The 13,925-nt window shown below is 34.4% G+C and overlaps 1 protein-coding gene across 3 annotated transcripts in view; it reads right to left on the bottom strand.

Moving 5' to 3' along the window:
• MYPN (myopalladin) overlaps positions 1-13,925 on the bottom strand; it is a 126,680-nt gene that overhangs the window by 94,851 nt on the left and 17,904 nt on the right. The window contains exon 1 of one of the 3 annotated variants that reach the window (XM_053663831.1): positions 2,254-2,271. The exons of the other annotated variants lie outside the window; for them this stretch is intronic. The gene's annotated coding sequence lies outside the window, so the exon portion shown is untranslated. Of the gene's footprint in view, positions 1-2,253; positions 2,272-13,925 lie in introns of those variants that run through there. 3 annotated transcript variants of the gene reach the window in all.

Raw genomic sequence — 13,925 nt, 5'->3', positions numbered from 1 at the left:
ACATTTTTAGTTTTTAAGGGCTTTATTTTAATTAATGGGAATTGTACTCTCATTTAATCAGATGTATTTTAGGAAACTTGGCTATGAAAATGAATGAACCAATATGAAACTGAGAGTTTTGAATGGTTTGTCCAAAGAGCAAGCAAAAGCAGAGAAGATGACCAACCTTAAAAGTTGTTAGAGATTACAGAAAATATGTAGAGAAAAAAACATCAGCTTTAGAATAAGCCCAGTAACAAATTAGTATAAACATATTTCTTCAGGGAAAAAAACCAATCATATGCTATTTAAAAGTAAAAACTACTATTTAATATAATATATTACAACTCCTATTTATGTGTTAGTACCTGGAATATCTTTTTTTAAAATTATTTTTAAAGTTTTTGTTGTTGTTTTTTTTAAGATTTTATTTATTTATCTCTAGAGGGGAAGGAGAGAGGGAGAGAAACATCAATGTATGGTTGCCTCTAGTGCTTCCCCTGCTGGGAAATAGCCTGCAGGGAACTGGCCTGCAACCCAGGCATGTGCCCTGACTGGGAATCGAACTGCGATCCTCTGGTTTGCAGGCCTGTGCTCAATCCACTGAGCTACACCAGCCAGGTGGAATATCTTTTTCATGCATGATTCTATTCCAGATCTCTTCTTCCATAAACACTACCAATCAATAAAAAATAATTCTTAAACAAACCAACATTTGCTCAAAAAACTATTTTGTCAAAGTATAGGTTCTTTGATATTAATTTCATTATTTTATGAATATGTATTTGGAATATGTATTTAGAATATGTATTTGGAAAGAAAAGGTTAACGCCATGGCTTAGTACAACTGAAGAGTGAAATAACATCATGAATCTTGATAGAAGCCTGCATTTTGAAAATTCAGAAAAATGCCATTGGTTATTTTTTTAAGGACTCATTCCTAGATTTGGATAGCATGAAATACATTGATTTAAATCTAGCTTCTTAATTAAATCACACACCTTGTAGTATTCTTTCCATTCATTCACTCAACAAATATTCACCTAATATCTATCATGTACCGGGCAATGGGTATAAAGCAGTGCATAAAATATATAAAAATTCCTGACCTCATGAAATTTGCTAAGAGAGCTTTTTATCCTTTTTGGTCATCTTGAGGCTCCCTGTAGGATATTGAAAAGATATTTAAATTTCTTTATTTATTATGCTCGCACCAGAGGTTTCACAACACTTTATGTTATGGAGCTTTTTATTCATACTACACAATAGAAAAAAATCGAAGAAAACTTTAAAATAATCCAAGTGAAAAAAAAAGCTGAGGAGGGAAAGGGGTCCAGGAACTGAATTTTATGAACAGGTTATTTTCATTACTGCACGAATCCAGATCTTCAATGTACAGGTTCACACGTTCTTACCTAATCCCGTGCTGATGCTAACCTAAAGACTACCTAATTGTGTTTTTGAATTTTTAATTTATGTAGATGTTGCAAATTTTTTCATATTTAAAGAGAGGTTCTCCTCCCACTATCTCACTCAGATCTTGAGTCATAATTAATATAAGTGCTACCAGGTCTTGGGTACGGACATGGGAATGTGGAACCTCTATTCCAGGTAGCAAATAAGATGTGCTACAGTTTTATTTTCTAAAGGAAAATGTTTACAAAACTGTAAGTGAACACATTTCTACTCCCCTGCAAGGTCTGCCACGACAAGTCTGGTACTCTACCTTACACTAGGTCTAGAATTTTGAGGGGGCAGAGCTTGCCCCCTCAAAATTCTGAAAGAGAAAAATAGAGTTGGTTGGGCAGTGGAATTAGGAATCAATAGGAATAATTAAAATAGGTTTAAAATGCATAAAAGAGTTACAGAAGAAAGAGCTAAAGAATTTCTGAATAGCAGTTTTTGTTCTCTTCCATATTTACCATAACATTTCATACATAGTGTACAAATACTTTGAGCTCTTTGAAAAAAAAGGTAGATACAAATATTTTAAATAAATAATACTCAGGAACTTGAGTTTACAATACACCAAATTTGTATTCTAGATTCTAGATTTAAAAAGTAGTTTCTGCTCCCAAGTAATGCAGCCCCTATCCTGCATACCATCAGTACTAATCTCACTAGTTTCTACACCAGAAAACTACTAGTTCAGGTTTTACCAGAGCTCACTGGTACAAAGAATAATTTTTTAAACTTCAAAAAATCCTAACATAGTTAAAAAAACAAATTTCATAAGTGACAAACAAGCAAAAGGTTACATGTCTTAAGCCTTACCCGTAAAGTTGAGTGGCCCATCTAACACATGTGTTTACTGTGGTTTGAACATGGTCCTGTGCTTGCCTTCAGCTGTTACCGTAATGCAGTCGCTCAGCTAGAAACAATTTACTCAGGTTGGGATGATCCACAGGAATGCCAAGGAATCTGGAAGATCTCTGACGGAGGAAGTCCTCACTTGGAAAATAAGCATGCGAGGATTTCTGTGCTAGTGGATTCATATAAAATTCTTGTATTTGCTATTTTTCCATATTGCTATAAATTCTAACTCTTTAAAAGAAATCATTCACATATACCAAAGTTTCAGTATGTCTTGTTTAAAGGTTGTAGATTTATATCGAGGTACCCCTCTCCAGTATCAGATAAAAAAAACCCTTTATGTCTTATTTTAAAGAACAGAGCATGTATATGTATTTTAACCTTTGTTAATGATAAAAAATAATCACACCAGAGAAGTTTTTACCTTCCAAAATTATATATGTATGGTGGATTAATAAGGATCTTGTAGAAATTCCTTGATACAATGTAGTTGATAAGTACAATTAAATCCTAAAGAAATTTCTTTTTCATCTAAGTGGTATTGAAAACACTGTCTAAAACTAAAACTAAAAACATTTTTAAATAGATGAGTTCCAAACTTATTTAGTTTTAAAAAGTAAGAACATTTAAAAAATTATAAACAGAATACCTATTTTCAACATTATACTGAAAAACAAATTTTGGGTTACCTGTCTCAGAAGAAGCACCACCATTTCTATATCAATCAACAAGGATCATCCAAAGTCCAAATCTCACTGCCTAACTTGTATCAGCCACAAAAGTAGCATGAAGAAATGTGATACTGCCCCGCCAGAGTAACGAAGGGTATTTACAGGGTTCCGTGGTCAGGGACAGTCATTTAGAACAGATTGCTCTTTCAGATCAACTTTAATAACTCAGTATGCACACTGTTCTTAGCCTGGAGGGATGGTGGGGGTGGATGATGACTAAGAAAGCAGACTTTCTGGATCTCTCCTTAGGTTAGATGAAAAGCATAACAATGATACAATACAAAAAGTAAAGCATAAGGAATGCAAAAATATCCACCCATAGGTTGCAAATAACATGTGTAAATACCTTTATTTGATACAAAACTGAGAATATACTAAATATATATACTTTTTAATCTTCACCTGAGGATATGTTTATTGATTTGAGAGAGAGAGAAAGGGAGAGAGAGAAAGAGAATCATGGCTGTTCCACGCATGCTCCCACCAGGAATCCAACCGTAACCTTTTGGGAAGAGAGGACAATGCTCCAACCAAATGAACCACATGGCCGAGGCTGGTAAATATATTCATTAAAGTATCTATGAAAAATACCCAATTATTTTAATATTAATGAGATTAAATCTTTACTATGTGCTTTCTATGAAAACCCAATAATGTTTCCTTTATTTGTGTTTTTGATATGTAGCACATATCAAAGATAACATGTTGTAAGAAAGTATTATTTCCAAGAAGAAAATATGTTCCCAGAATTTTCTAAAAGAGCATCCTGTGATTATCATTAAGTCATTGAAGAAATCTATAACAATTAATCTCAAGTATATACTCCTGAAGGTGTACGATTCCTACTTTTCACATTAATAAATGATTATATTAACCCATAAATATGTGTCATTTCTAGGCAAAAATAAGGTAACATTCTTTAGCTATGTGCTAGGCACTACACTAAGCTCTTTATGGACATTGTGCTCTATTTTATGTATTTCTTCAACAATCTATGAAGTAGGTAATGTTTTAATTCTCATTTTACAAATGAGAACTGGGGCTTAGAAAGAGGTTAAAAACTTGTCCAAGGTCACACAACAACCAAGTGACTGTGCCAAGATTAAATCCAAGGCTAACTCCAAATCTATGCTTACAACCACTGCAAATATTTTAAATGTTAACCTTTCTAAGGTGCTTCTGAAAAAAAAAGGAAGGGCAAAAATGAACATAAAACACATACTCTCTTTTAGTAAGTATTTTATGTAGAAGTTTAAGTTTATATTTTTGTGTGACCAAAACCAACCTTGAAATTCTTTTGTATGACTAAACAAACACATGGAAAAGCAAATATAGAAGGAAAAAATAAAACAAATGCTTTCAGATATATTCTTGCTGCAATATTTTAGCTGAGAACATGAATTGATATGCATTAGGCATTACTGCTGAAAGGCGGGGCATTGGAAGGCAGTCTGAATGCTTTGACAGACCTATTTTTTTTGTTTCTTTATATGACTGTCATTTTGCAGAGACAATTAAGAGCTTTGCTCTTTTGAAAGTAAATTTAGATCATTGGGTATTATTTTCTAGCACATCAACATGGGTCACTGAATTTTCTTGCAAATTAGGGGTAGAAAAATAACAGTTGGAATACTCTCCCTTCATAACCTTAGCACTATATATCTTAAATGCCAGTATGCCACCCTCTGGGTGATTCTGCTCAGATTCTATTTTGGGGCAGCACTGACATCTCAGAAAGCTGAAAACAAAGTTCTGTGTTCTTATGCATGACCCAAATAATCAACTAACGCTGATGATGTGATGGAAGGGAAATGGTAATTAACATTTCTTCCCAGAATACTCTAAGCCGGCAGCAGCCTCAGTTATCTCTTCTTCACTACTTACAGTAACTCTGCAAAGTACTGTTTTCTGAATATTACAAGGAGGAAACTGAGGTTTAAAGAAATTTAGCTTTCTCTAAGTTACTCAGCCAGTTTGCTGCACAGGTTGGCAAATTCAAACCTAGGCCTTTTATTGTAAAACATATTCTTTTTTTATTGTCCCCTTCTGTCGTCTCAGAAGAATAATGATGCAGGTCAGTTCAAAAATAAAAAAACTACCCACAGGAGGAAATTTACTATTACTTTTCTATGTATTGATAGGTAAAGGGCTAATAAAGCTATTAATTTGATTTTGGGAACTTGGTGTTTAACAGAAAACAGAAGAGAAATGAAAGATAGCGTATGACTAAGTGTAGGGCTATTTTCATAATGAAGACTCAGTGAAATTGGTTACTGAAATAGCAAGGGCTGATACACATTTCTGAGAACTTATCATCTTATTACATGAAATCTATCATGAAATTAGTTAATGTTGAATGAAAGCTACTTGCTCCCAAGAAGAGAAGAGCATAAAGGAAGAGGTTAGAGAATTTAAACCAGGGATAGTTCAAAAGAAATTTGTATTTTATATACCTAGTAGAATTCACATTTTTATTTGCATATGGATCTATCCATTTGGTGTTTACTTTTTTTAGTAAACTTCCCATCAAATAAAGATAGCAAATTTTAATGTACAAAGCCCTGGAAAACCTTTTTTTGTTTAGCGTTTTCATTCATTCTGCTTATCACCTAATTGTTCTTTATTCTAAAGTGAGAATGGATTAGTTAAAACCTAGTCTAAGCAGTCTCTTGTTAACATTTTAGCTATCCTCTCCTTTCATCCTAGGTAATAAACTTTAACTAAAAATGTGGGTGATAATGTCAATAAAAGGAATAAGGATACAGATAATGTCACAGAGAAGTTAAACACAAAAATTTACTACAGTGTAAACTGAGCTACAGATAAATCTATTTGTAGATAGTCCACCGGCCTGACAATATTATGCAAATTTTAACCAAGAATAAGAAAAGCCCTGGTATAATCTGAAATGTGATAATCCTGAACCTATAAAATACAAACAACCTTTCTAGTCTTCTGTACAAATTCTTGTCTCCAACCAAAAAATTCTAGCAATATTTCATCACCTTCTTTTTCTTCCTTACCTTTGTTCAGTTTCCTCCAATTACTATGTAATTAAACTACCAGTGATTGCAACATTTCTTATATTGCTGAATTAAATTAATTTTTCTTTTATGTATTTCATGTTTTATCTATTTATGTAGATCAACTCCTTGAGAATCAGAGCCATTAAAAATTCTCTACAGTCTACACAGTTTCAAACTTAAGGCATGGCACAAAATAGGCACTTAATTATTTGTCCATGGTGTGCCACAAAAAATGATACATTAATTGTGGAGTTCTAAGTTATTTACTAAATTTGACAAATACTTATAGAACATGTACTGTGTCCCAGGAAAGAGCAAAGGACCTAAACTCTCAGCAACATTAACTGATTTAATTGTAATTAATGGTTTTAATATTAGTTTAACACAGAAACACTATTAAGAACCAGTTTGCCCTGGCTTGTCTGGCTCAGTGCATTGAGTGCCAGCCTGCAAACTGAAAGGTCACAGGTTTGATTCTCGGTCAGGGTACATGCCTGGGTTGTGGGCCAGGTTCCTAGTTGGGGACATTCGAGAGGCAACTGATTGATGTTCCTCTCTCACGTCAATGTTTCTCTTCCTCCTCCCTTCCCCTCCCTCTAAAAAAGAGAAAAAAGAGAAAAAAAAGTCAATTCCTATGAGGAAGAGAGCTAAAAATGATTAGGGATATTCATTGTGTACCAGTCACCGACTAAAGAACTACAGGGTATATGTGCTTTGGCTCAGTGAATGTGTACAGTTCCTGAGATAATTGATATGGGCCATTCTTGCTTTTGGAAAAGGCTTGGGGCTCTTTGTAGCACCCACTCTTAGCCAAGAGTTCTTCCACAGGTGCTCCAGAAGAGGCATCCTCCTGCATTAGCTTACTACCATTTTTTATGACCACCTTTGTACAACCTTTGTCTTATATCAGGCCCTTGCTTTCTGCCCACCCCATAAAATCAGACTCTTTTGCTTCCATAGGCTGCTTATCTGGAATTGCTTCAGTACTCTACTGCCCATGGCTGAGGGGCAGTTCAGTCCAGTCTCATCCCCTGGTTTTCAGGATACCAGCTCGAGTCACAGACAGAGCTCCCTGATTTCCTAGAAATAAAGAGTATGCTTAAAACACATAATATTTTCCCAATAAAGATTTCAACTATTTGTGACTGACTCCAAATTAGACTTCTTGAAAGGCAGATAAGCCAGAAAGCATTACTTAGCTCCCTGAGTGACCTTAACTGATCCAGCCCAGTATCCACACCAACCAAGCTGCTGTTTATATTTAATACATAATTTAATTTAGTACAGAAAGTATGGGCCATTATCTCCATAAAAGCCATTGTAAAATCAAGATATTTAAGTACCTTAAGCTGAGAATAATGATGTATCTAAATCAAATTTAAGAAAGCTATATTGTCTTTCCAAAAAATAAACTAATACAGGAAGATAAACAGTTTTAAAGTCGAGACATTGGTGTGTGCCTTGTTTGGTTTGAGCATAGTATTTATATACATGTATATATCAGTGTGTATGTATATATACTAATCAGTGATATAGTAAGATGGTGAAAGAAGAGTCAAATAGATGCTATAACTAGGCAGAAAGTAAGTGTATTTAGAGCTCATTCCAACTTCACCACTTATTATCTGAGAAATAGGCAAGTTTTTCTGAGGCAATTCTTTGTGCCTCAGTGTTTCCATCGCTAAAAAAATGGGGAACATAATAGTACTTAACTCTTAGGATTGCTGAGAGAATTCAGTTAATATTCTTAGAGCAATACTTAGCTCCTAGGAAATGGACAACAAATGTTAGCCACCATTATCATCATTATTATTATATTAAAACATTATTTTAAGTGAGTGTCTTTTAATCTGGGTTTGCAGAGTCACATGGAGGGAAGTATATACAGTTGCACTGAGCTGTAAGCTCTGAGGAAAGGCCAAGGCTGAATGGGCCATCTAGACTGATGACTCAGACACAGCAGCAGTTCAGGTTTCCAGAGTGATTAAGTCAGGCCTTGGCTTCTAGCCTGACACTGACAACAAGAATGCCAATTAGTGCCAAGAGTAATGAGTTTTTTAAACATTGGTGCTGTTCATTAGAGATTGAAATCAGATCACTTACCTCTTGTATAGAACATTAATAGTAATCAACCAAGTTCAGATTCAAACCAATGACAAGGAGGTAAAAGTTTTGTATCTGTTACCTCGCTCCTGAACCATCTGCTTCTGAATTCTAAATTCTCAACTCATCCACTGCCAAGGGGCTAAACATAGCTAAAGGATTTAAATTATAATTTGATCTGACAACCACGTATCAAACAAGACTTCTTTAGCCAAATAAGTAGAGTGGTGACAAATATCACAGCAGTATATCCACTCTATGGTATGTGCTTTATGACAAGAAAATGACAACTGAGGGTAATGGTAAATACCTAACTTCTCATGTGTTCTAAGAAAGGATGTCAGCATAAGATTGGTATGAAGCTTAGGTAAACGGAACTATTGCTAAAGTTAAGAGATTTAGAGAGGAGACATCTAAGGAAGTGAGGAGTATCTTAGTCTTTCTATGATCCTGAATTGTTTAATAAAGAAATGTTCAATACATATAAATGCCATGTGGAACAAGATAAAGCAAATTTAGATCTGCTAAATAAATGCTGCTAATGATGATGATGAACTGGGGCAGATGTCAAATACAAAGGACAGTGGCGTTGTAAGTGCTATTATTTAAATACTCAGGTATTAACACTGTAATTGAAAAGTGTTTTATTGTGTTTTATTACCGATTTTTCATGAGTCCTGTCAGCAGGTATGCTTTAATACTCGTGTTTTAAAGTATGAGGAAATTGACATACAAAAAGAATAATTAACTAGTTAAAGTTACACAACTCAGTACAGCAAGTCCTTGAACAATGCCATTTCATTCAATGTCATTTACTCGTTTCCTTATAACGTTGATGAGAATAAAAAGTCAATTCCCAGAGGAGGGGCCATTGTACAGAGTGGGCACAGTTCTCTCCCTGTCTGAGAGACGGGATTTCCCCTTGGAACTCTGGTTTCCTCCCAAATCCCTAAGATATACACAGGAGGTCAATTGGCATGTCAAAGTATCCCAGTCTGAGTAAGTGTGGGTGGGGGTGTGATGCACCCTGTGATGGAAAGCTATCCTGTCCAGGTGGGTTTCTACCTTGCAGTGCCCTGAGGAGCTGCTGAGAGAGGCTCTGACCACCTGTGATCCTGAACTGGAATAAGAGGGCTGGAAAATAATGATCTTATTTGTTTTTATTAATCGTGCTTAAATGCATGTATAGCTTGCATTTATTTCAGAATTTTGGTTCTTTAGAAGCTTTGGTGAAGTTTTTGTGACCAGAAATATGCCATCAGAACCTAACTCTTATTTGTATCAATTATTCTATGGTAAAATTGATTATAAGTTATTTTGCTTAAAGCTGCAGTTTTCAAGAACCTATTCATGAAGTTAAATGAGAACTACTGTACTAGAAAAAAATCTGAGTATTGAGTTATTATTTGCATAGATTACTATTTTTTTATCTTCAAGTTTTTGTGAATTTTTTTTGTCCACATAAATAAGATGATATGATTTAGGAATTATTAGAACTATTTATTAATTTTTATATATTATCTTTTGCCTGTCTATGAATAAAATTCATACCAAAAAAGTGAAATGTCTTAGAATAATTCTATTGTACTTGGATTTTGTGAGTGAAGGTCCTAGAGAAAAATCTGTTTCAAACACTAATTTCCAGGCAACCTACTTTTAAAAAAAAAGGTTTTTTTAAAATTGTGGTATAATATAAAATAAAACTTACCATTTTAAATATTTTTAAATGTGTCATTAAGTATATTTCATGTTGTACAACAATCTCCAACTTCTATCTCCAGACTTTTTTTATCTTGAAAAACTGAAACTTTTACCTATTAAACAACACCTTTCTATTCCCCTCTACCTGGCAACCACCATTGTACTTTCTGTCCCTATGAATAGGACTACTTCTAATTCCAGGTAACTTATTTATGAATGTTCACAAATGTTCTGCATTTTCAAGAAAGCTGAAGGGAAAATTACTTAAATCATTAATTTCTGATTAGTGTCTGAAGTAAGGATAAATAAGGGTTCTGCCTTGAGGATCCACATTAGGCTGGTTCTAGGTACTCTGATTTAGTAGAGCTAAGAAATGGTTAGTTCTTCAGATGGGAGGCAAGGGCCTCCCTCCAGTCTGCAGTGTGATTTATTATTGGCTCTCCTACCTTGCCAAGGCCCAGAATACTTCTACAAACTGTGACAAGAAAGAGTTATTCACATGTATTGCCTTTCATGTCTCACATCTTCATGTCTTACATCTTTATACAGTTTCAACCACCTATTCTTTTTTCTTTGAAAGTTCTAAAGAACAAAACCCAGTAAGAATATTTCAGGGCAGCATAATTCTTATCATGGGGGAAATTTTATTTATGATAAAATCTTGCTGGCTATATTTTTACACCATGGTTTTATCGAGAGTTCTAAGCCATTTTATGATACTTGAGAGCAAATACAGTAAATCCCAAAGGTCAAAAATCACTGGTTCCTAATTTTTTCAAGTACAAGGATGCCTTTCCAACATTAAAAAAGTTGTGGATCTTCCAAGAGATGATAAATACATTTTTATCCTTTGATTTAGAAACTATACAAACAAAAAGCAACCATTAATTTAATACTTGTTTCCAACAAAATTATGTTTATTAATTGCAACATTTTCTAAAAAATGATATGTCTATACTATTCTGTTTCCAGACAATGCATGATGCATATCTGTGGACCCTTTACGATTGCCTCATGAATCCTAACAAGGGTCTTGATCACAAGAGAGAAATTACTGCCCTCCCTGGCTGGGTGGCTTAGCTGGTTGGAGTGTCATCTGATTTTCATCAGGGTACATGTCTAGGTTGTAGGTTCCATCCCCTGTTGGGGCATATATGGGAGGCAATTGACTGATGTTTCTCACATTCATGTTTCTCTCTCTGTCAATCTCTTCCCCTCACTCTCTCTCTAAAATCAGTAAACGTATCCTTGGGTGAGGATAAATAAGAGAGAGAAAAGTTAATAATCTAAGAAAAGTAAGAAACTTCTAGCCCCCCTCTCTCACTCACCAGCTATATGATCTTGAGAAAAATCACTCCATATGCTTCAGTTAACTCTTTTTTCAGTTAGTTAAAAGTGAAAAAAGTCTCCTTTTTCTTTACTTCAGGAGATTGTGAATAGTATAAAAATATAATATATAAAGTATTTAAAAATCTAAATGTGATATATAAAGCAAAATACTTTTAAAAGCAATATATAAATATGAAAGAATTTCATATTATAGAAAACACACAAAGAACCTTGAACATTAATGGTTAAAATAGAAAATTAACATAAAATGACTGTGGTAGGTGAATTTAGATACCTTAAGAAAAAAACTATATTCCAACATAATTATGAGGATGTTTATAAAGAACTGTTTGTAATAGAATAAAATTGGAAACAACATACAACTTTTAACATGGAGCAATAATTATGATTTATAAAATTTTTAAAAGTCTTCAAAACAGCATTTATAATATGACCTTACTTACTTATTTTTATTTCTTAATTATAGTTGACATAGACCCTATTTTATTTTTTAAAATTCTGGAGTACAATATCCCCAAATTTTAAATTGTTATATCTAGGTAGTAGAATCATGAAAGAGTTTTCTCTCATATTTTTTCTTGACTGTACTTTTAAAAAACTTCTAAAAAGGGCATATTATATTTACATGGGGAAAAATAGTAAATGTCTCTCTTCAAGCCAAAAAACAAACAAACAAAAAAACAAGAACAACCCCCCCAAGCCTCAAGTACGCCAGAAGAAAAAGCAAAACAAAATTTGGCCATTGCCTAATTGATAGTATCCTATCTATTATAGATAAAATATGTGTCTGTGTATAAATATAAATTTGTGTGTCTATATTTCTACATCTACATCTACAGTATCTATATTTGAGGAAGTAATGGGAATGACAAGCAGGAAACAGAAATCAAAGAAGAAAGAATCAGCAATGCTCATTTAAAAGACCTTTATCTGCTTTTTTAAAAAAAATAAAGATATTTTTTATTTTTAGAGAGAGGGGAAGGGAAGGAAAAAGAGTGGGAGAGAAACATCAATGTGTGGTTGCTTCTCATGTGTCCCTACTGGGAACCTGGCCCACAACCCAGACATGTGCCCTGACTGGGAATCGAACCGGCAACCCTTTTGCTTCATATGCCCATGTTCAATCCATCTTTATCTGCTCTTGATGGTAGAGCTTGGAGTCCCAGTCCAACACTACCAAATGCCATGGCAATTACCTCTCTTGCTACAATCCATGCTCATGCAGTAGCATTCTAATGTCAATTTAGTTTTTTATTCTTTAATTATTTTTAATTTTTTCTATTATTGACTTTTCAATTTAGTTTTTTAAAAAAATTGCCTTATAAAAAAGTTACGTTGATTGAAGGACATATCTGTTTTGTTCTAAAGCTATCTGTATCATTGTAAATTAATAAATTGGAATTCTGGCTGCTATATTATATTGGAAGTTTGGTTAATGTAATTAATTTGCAAAAATACTGGGTTGCTGTAAGAATTTTTAAAAAACAGCTTGGTGGGTGGGAGCAGAAGTCTACTTGCCTTGTGGCTGCCAAGACAGCCTTGTAGGCAGCTCCTGTACAACACCATACAAGATGTGGTGGGGGTGTGACTCTCAGTCAGCCAGCCAGAGGGGAGAATCCACCAATGGATAAACCAAAAACACCCAAAACTGAATTACAATGAGAGCCCACATAAACTGCATAAAGGACATTCCTAGAGTATCCAGGTCAGCAGTTCATGGAGACTGTACTATTGAGACCCACAGAATCCTACCACACGGGGCCACCCAATGAAGACACGGAGTCAAAACAGATCAGTCTAACATGTAGAAACACACAAAAAGAGCCACCTGAATTGGGGAGACAAATAACCCTCAATTGAAAGGAAAGGAGGAATCCCTAGAAAGAATGCTAAATTAAATTGAGGCAATCAATTGATCAGGTATAGAATTCAAAGTAATGGTTATAAGGATGCTAAAGAAACTCTGTGAGAACTACAGGGAACTTAGTGGGAATTACATCAGCATGAAAAAGGACATAGTAACCATGAATAAGAACCAGAAGGAATTGAAAAATACAATATCTGAAATGAGGAATACACTAGAAGGAATTAAAAGCAGACTAGATGAAGATGATTGAATCAGTGAGTTGGAAGACAAAGTAGAAAAAAGCATGCACTCAGAGCAACAAAACAAAAACAGACTAAAAAAGAATGAACATGGTTTAAGAGATCTGTAGGAAAACATGAAATATAACAATATTTGTATCATAGGGATTCCAGAAGGAGAAGAAAAGGAGCAAAAGATAGAAAACTTGCTTGAAAAAATAATGACAGAAAACCTCCCTAACTTGGTGAGGGAAAAAGTCTAGGAAGCACAGAGGGCTCCAACATGAACCCAAAGGGGCCCACTCTAAGACACATTATAAATAGAAGGAAAAAATTTAAACACAAAGAGAGAATCTTAAAGGCAGCAAGGGAGAAACTGCTAGTAATAAGTAGCTCCAACAAGGCTATCAGCTGATTTCTCAACAGAAACACTACAAGCCTGAAGGAAATGGCATGAAATATTTCAAGTAATGAAGACCAAAGACCTGCAACCAAGGCTATGCTACCCAGCAAGGCTCTCACTTAAAAATGGAAGGAAAATAAGAAGTTTCTCAGACCAAAAAAAAAAAAAGGCTAAAATAGTACATCTCCACCAAACCAGCATTGCAAGAGATGCTAAAGGGACTGCTTTAAGAAG

This window comes from Artibeus jamaicensis, unplaced genomic scaffold, assembly GCF_021234435.1.
Source record: "Artibeus jamaicensis isolate MK-2021 breed Jamaican fruit bat unplaced genomic scaffold, CSHL_Jam_final contig_332, whole genome shotgun sequence".
In the NCBI taxonomy this organism is placed as follows: Eukaryota; Metazoa; Chordata; class Mammalia; order Chiroptera; family Phyllostomidae; genus Artibeus; species Artibeus jamaicensis.
This window is presented reverse-complemented; position numbering and strand designations above follow the sequence as displayed.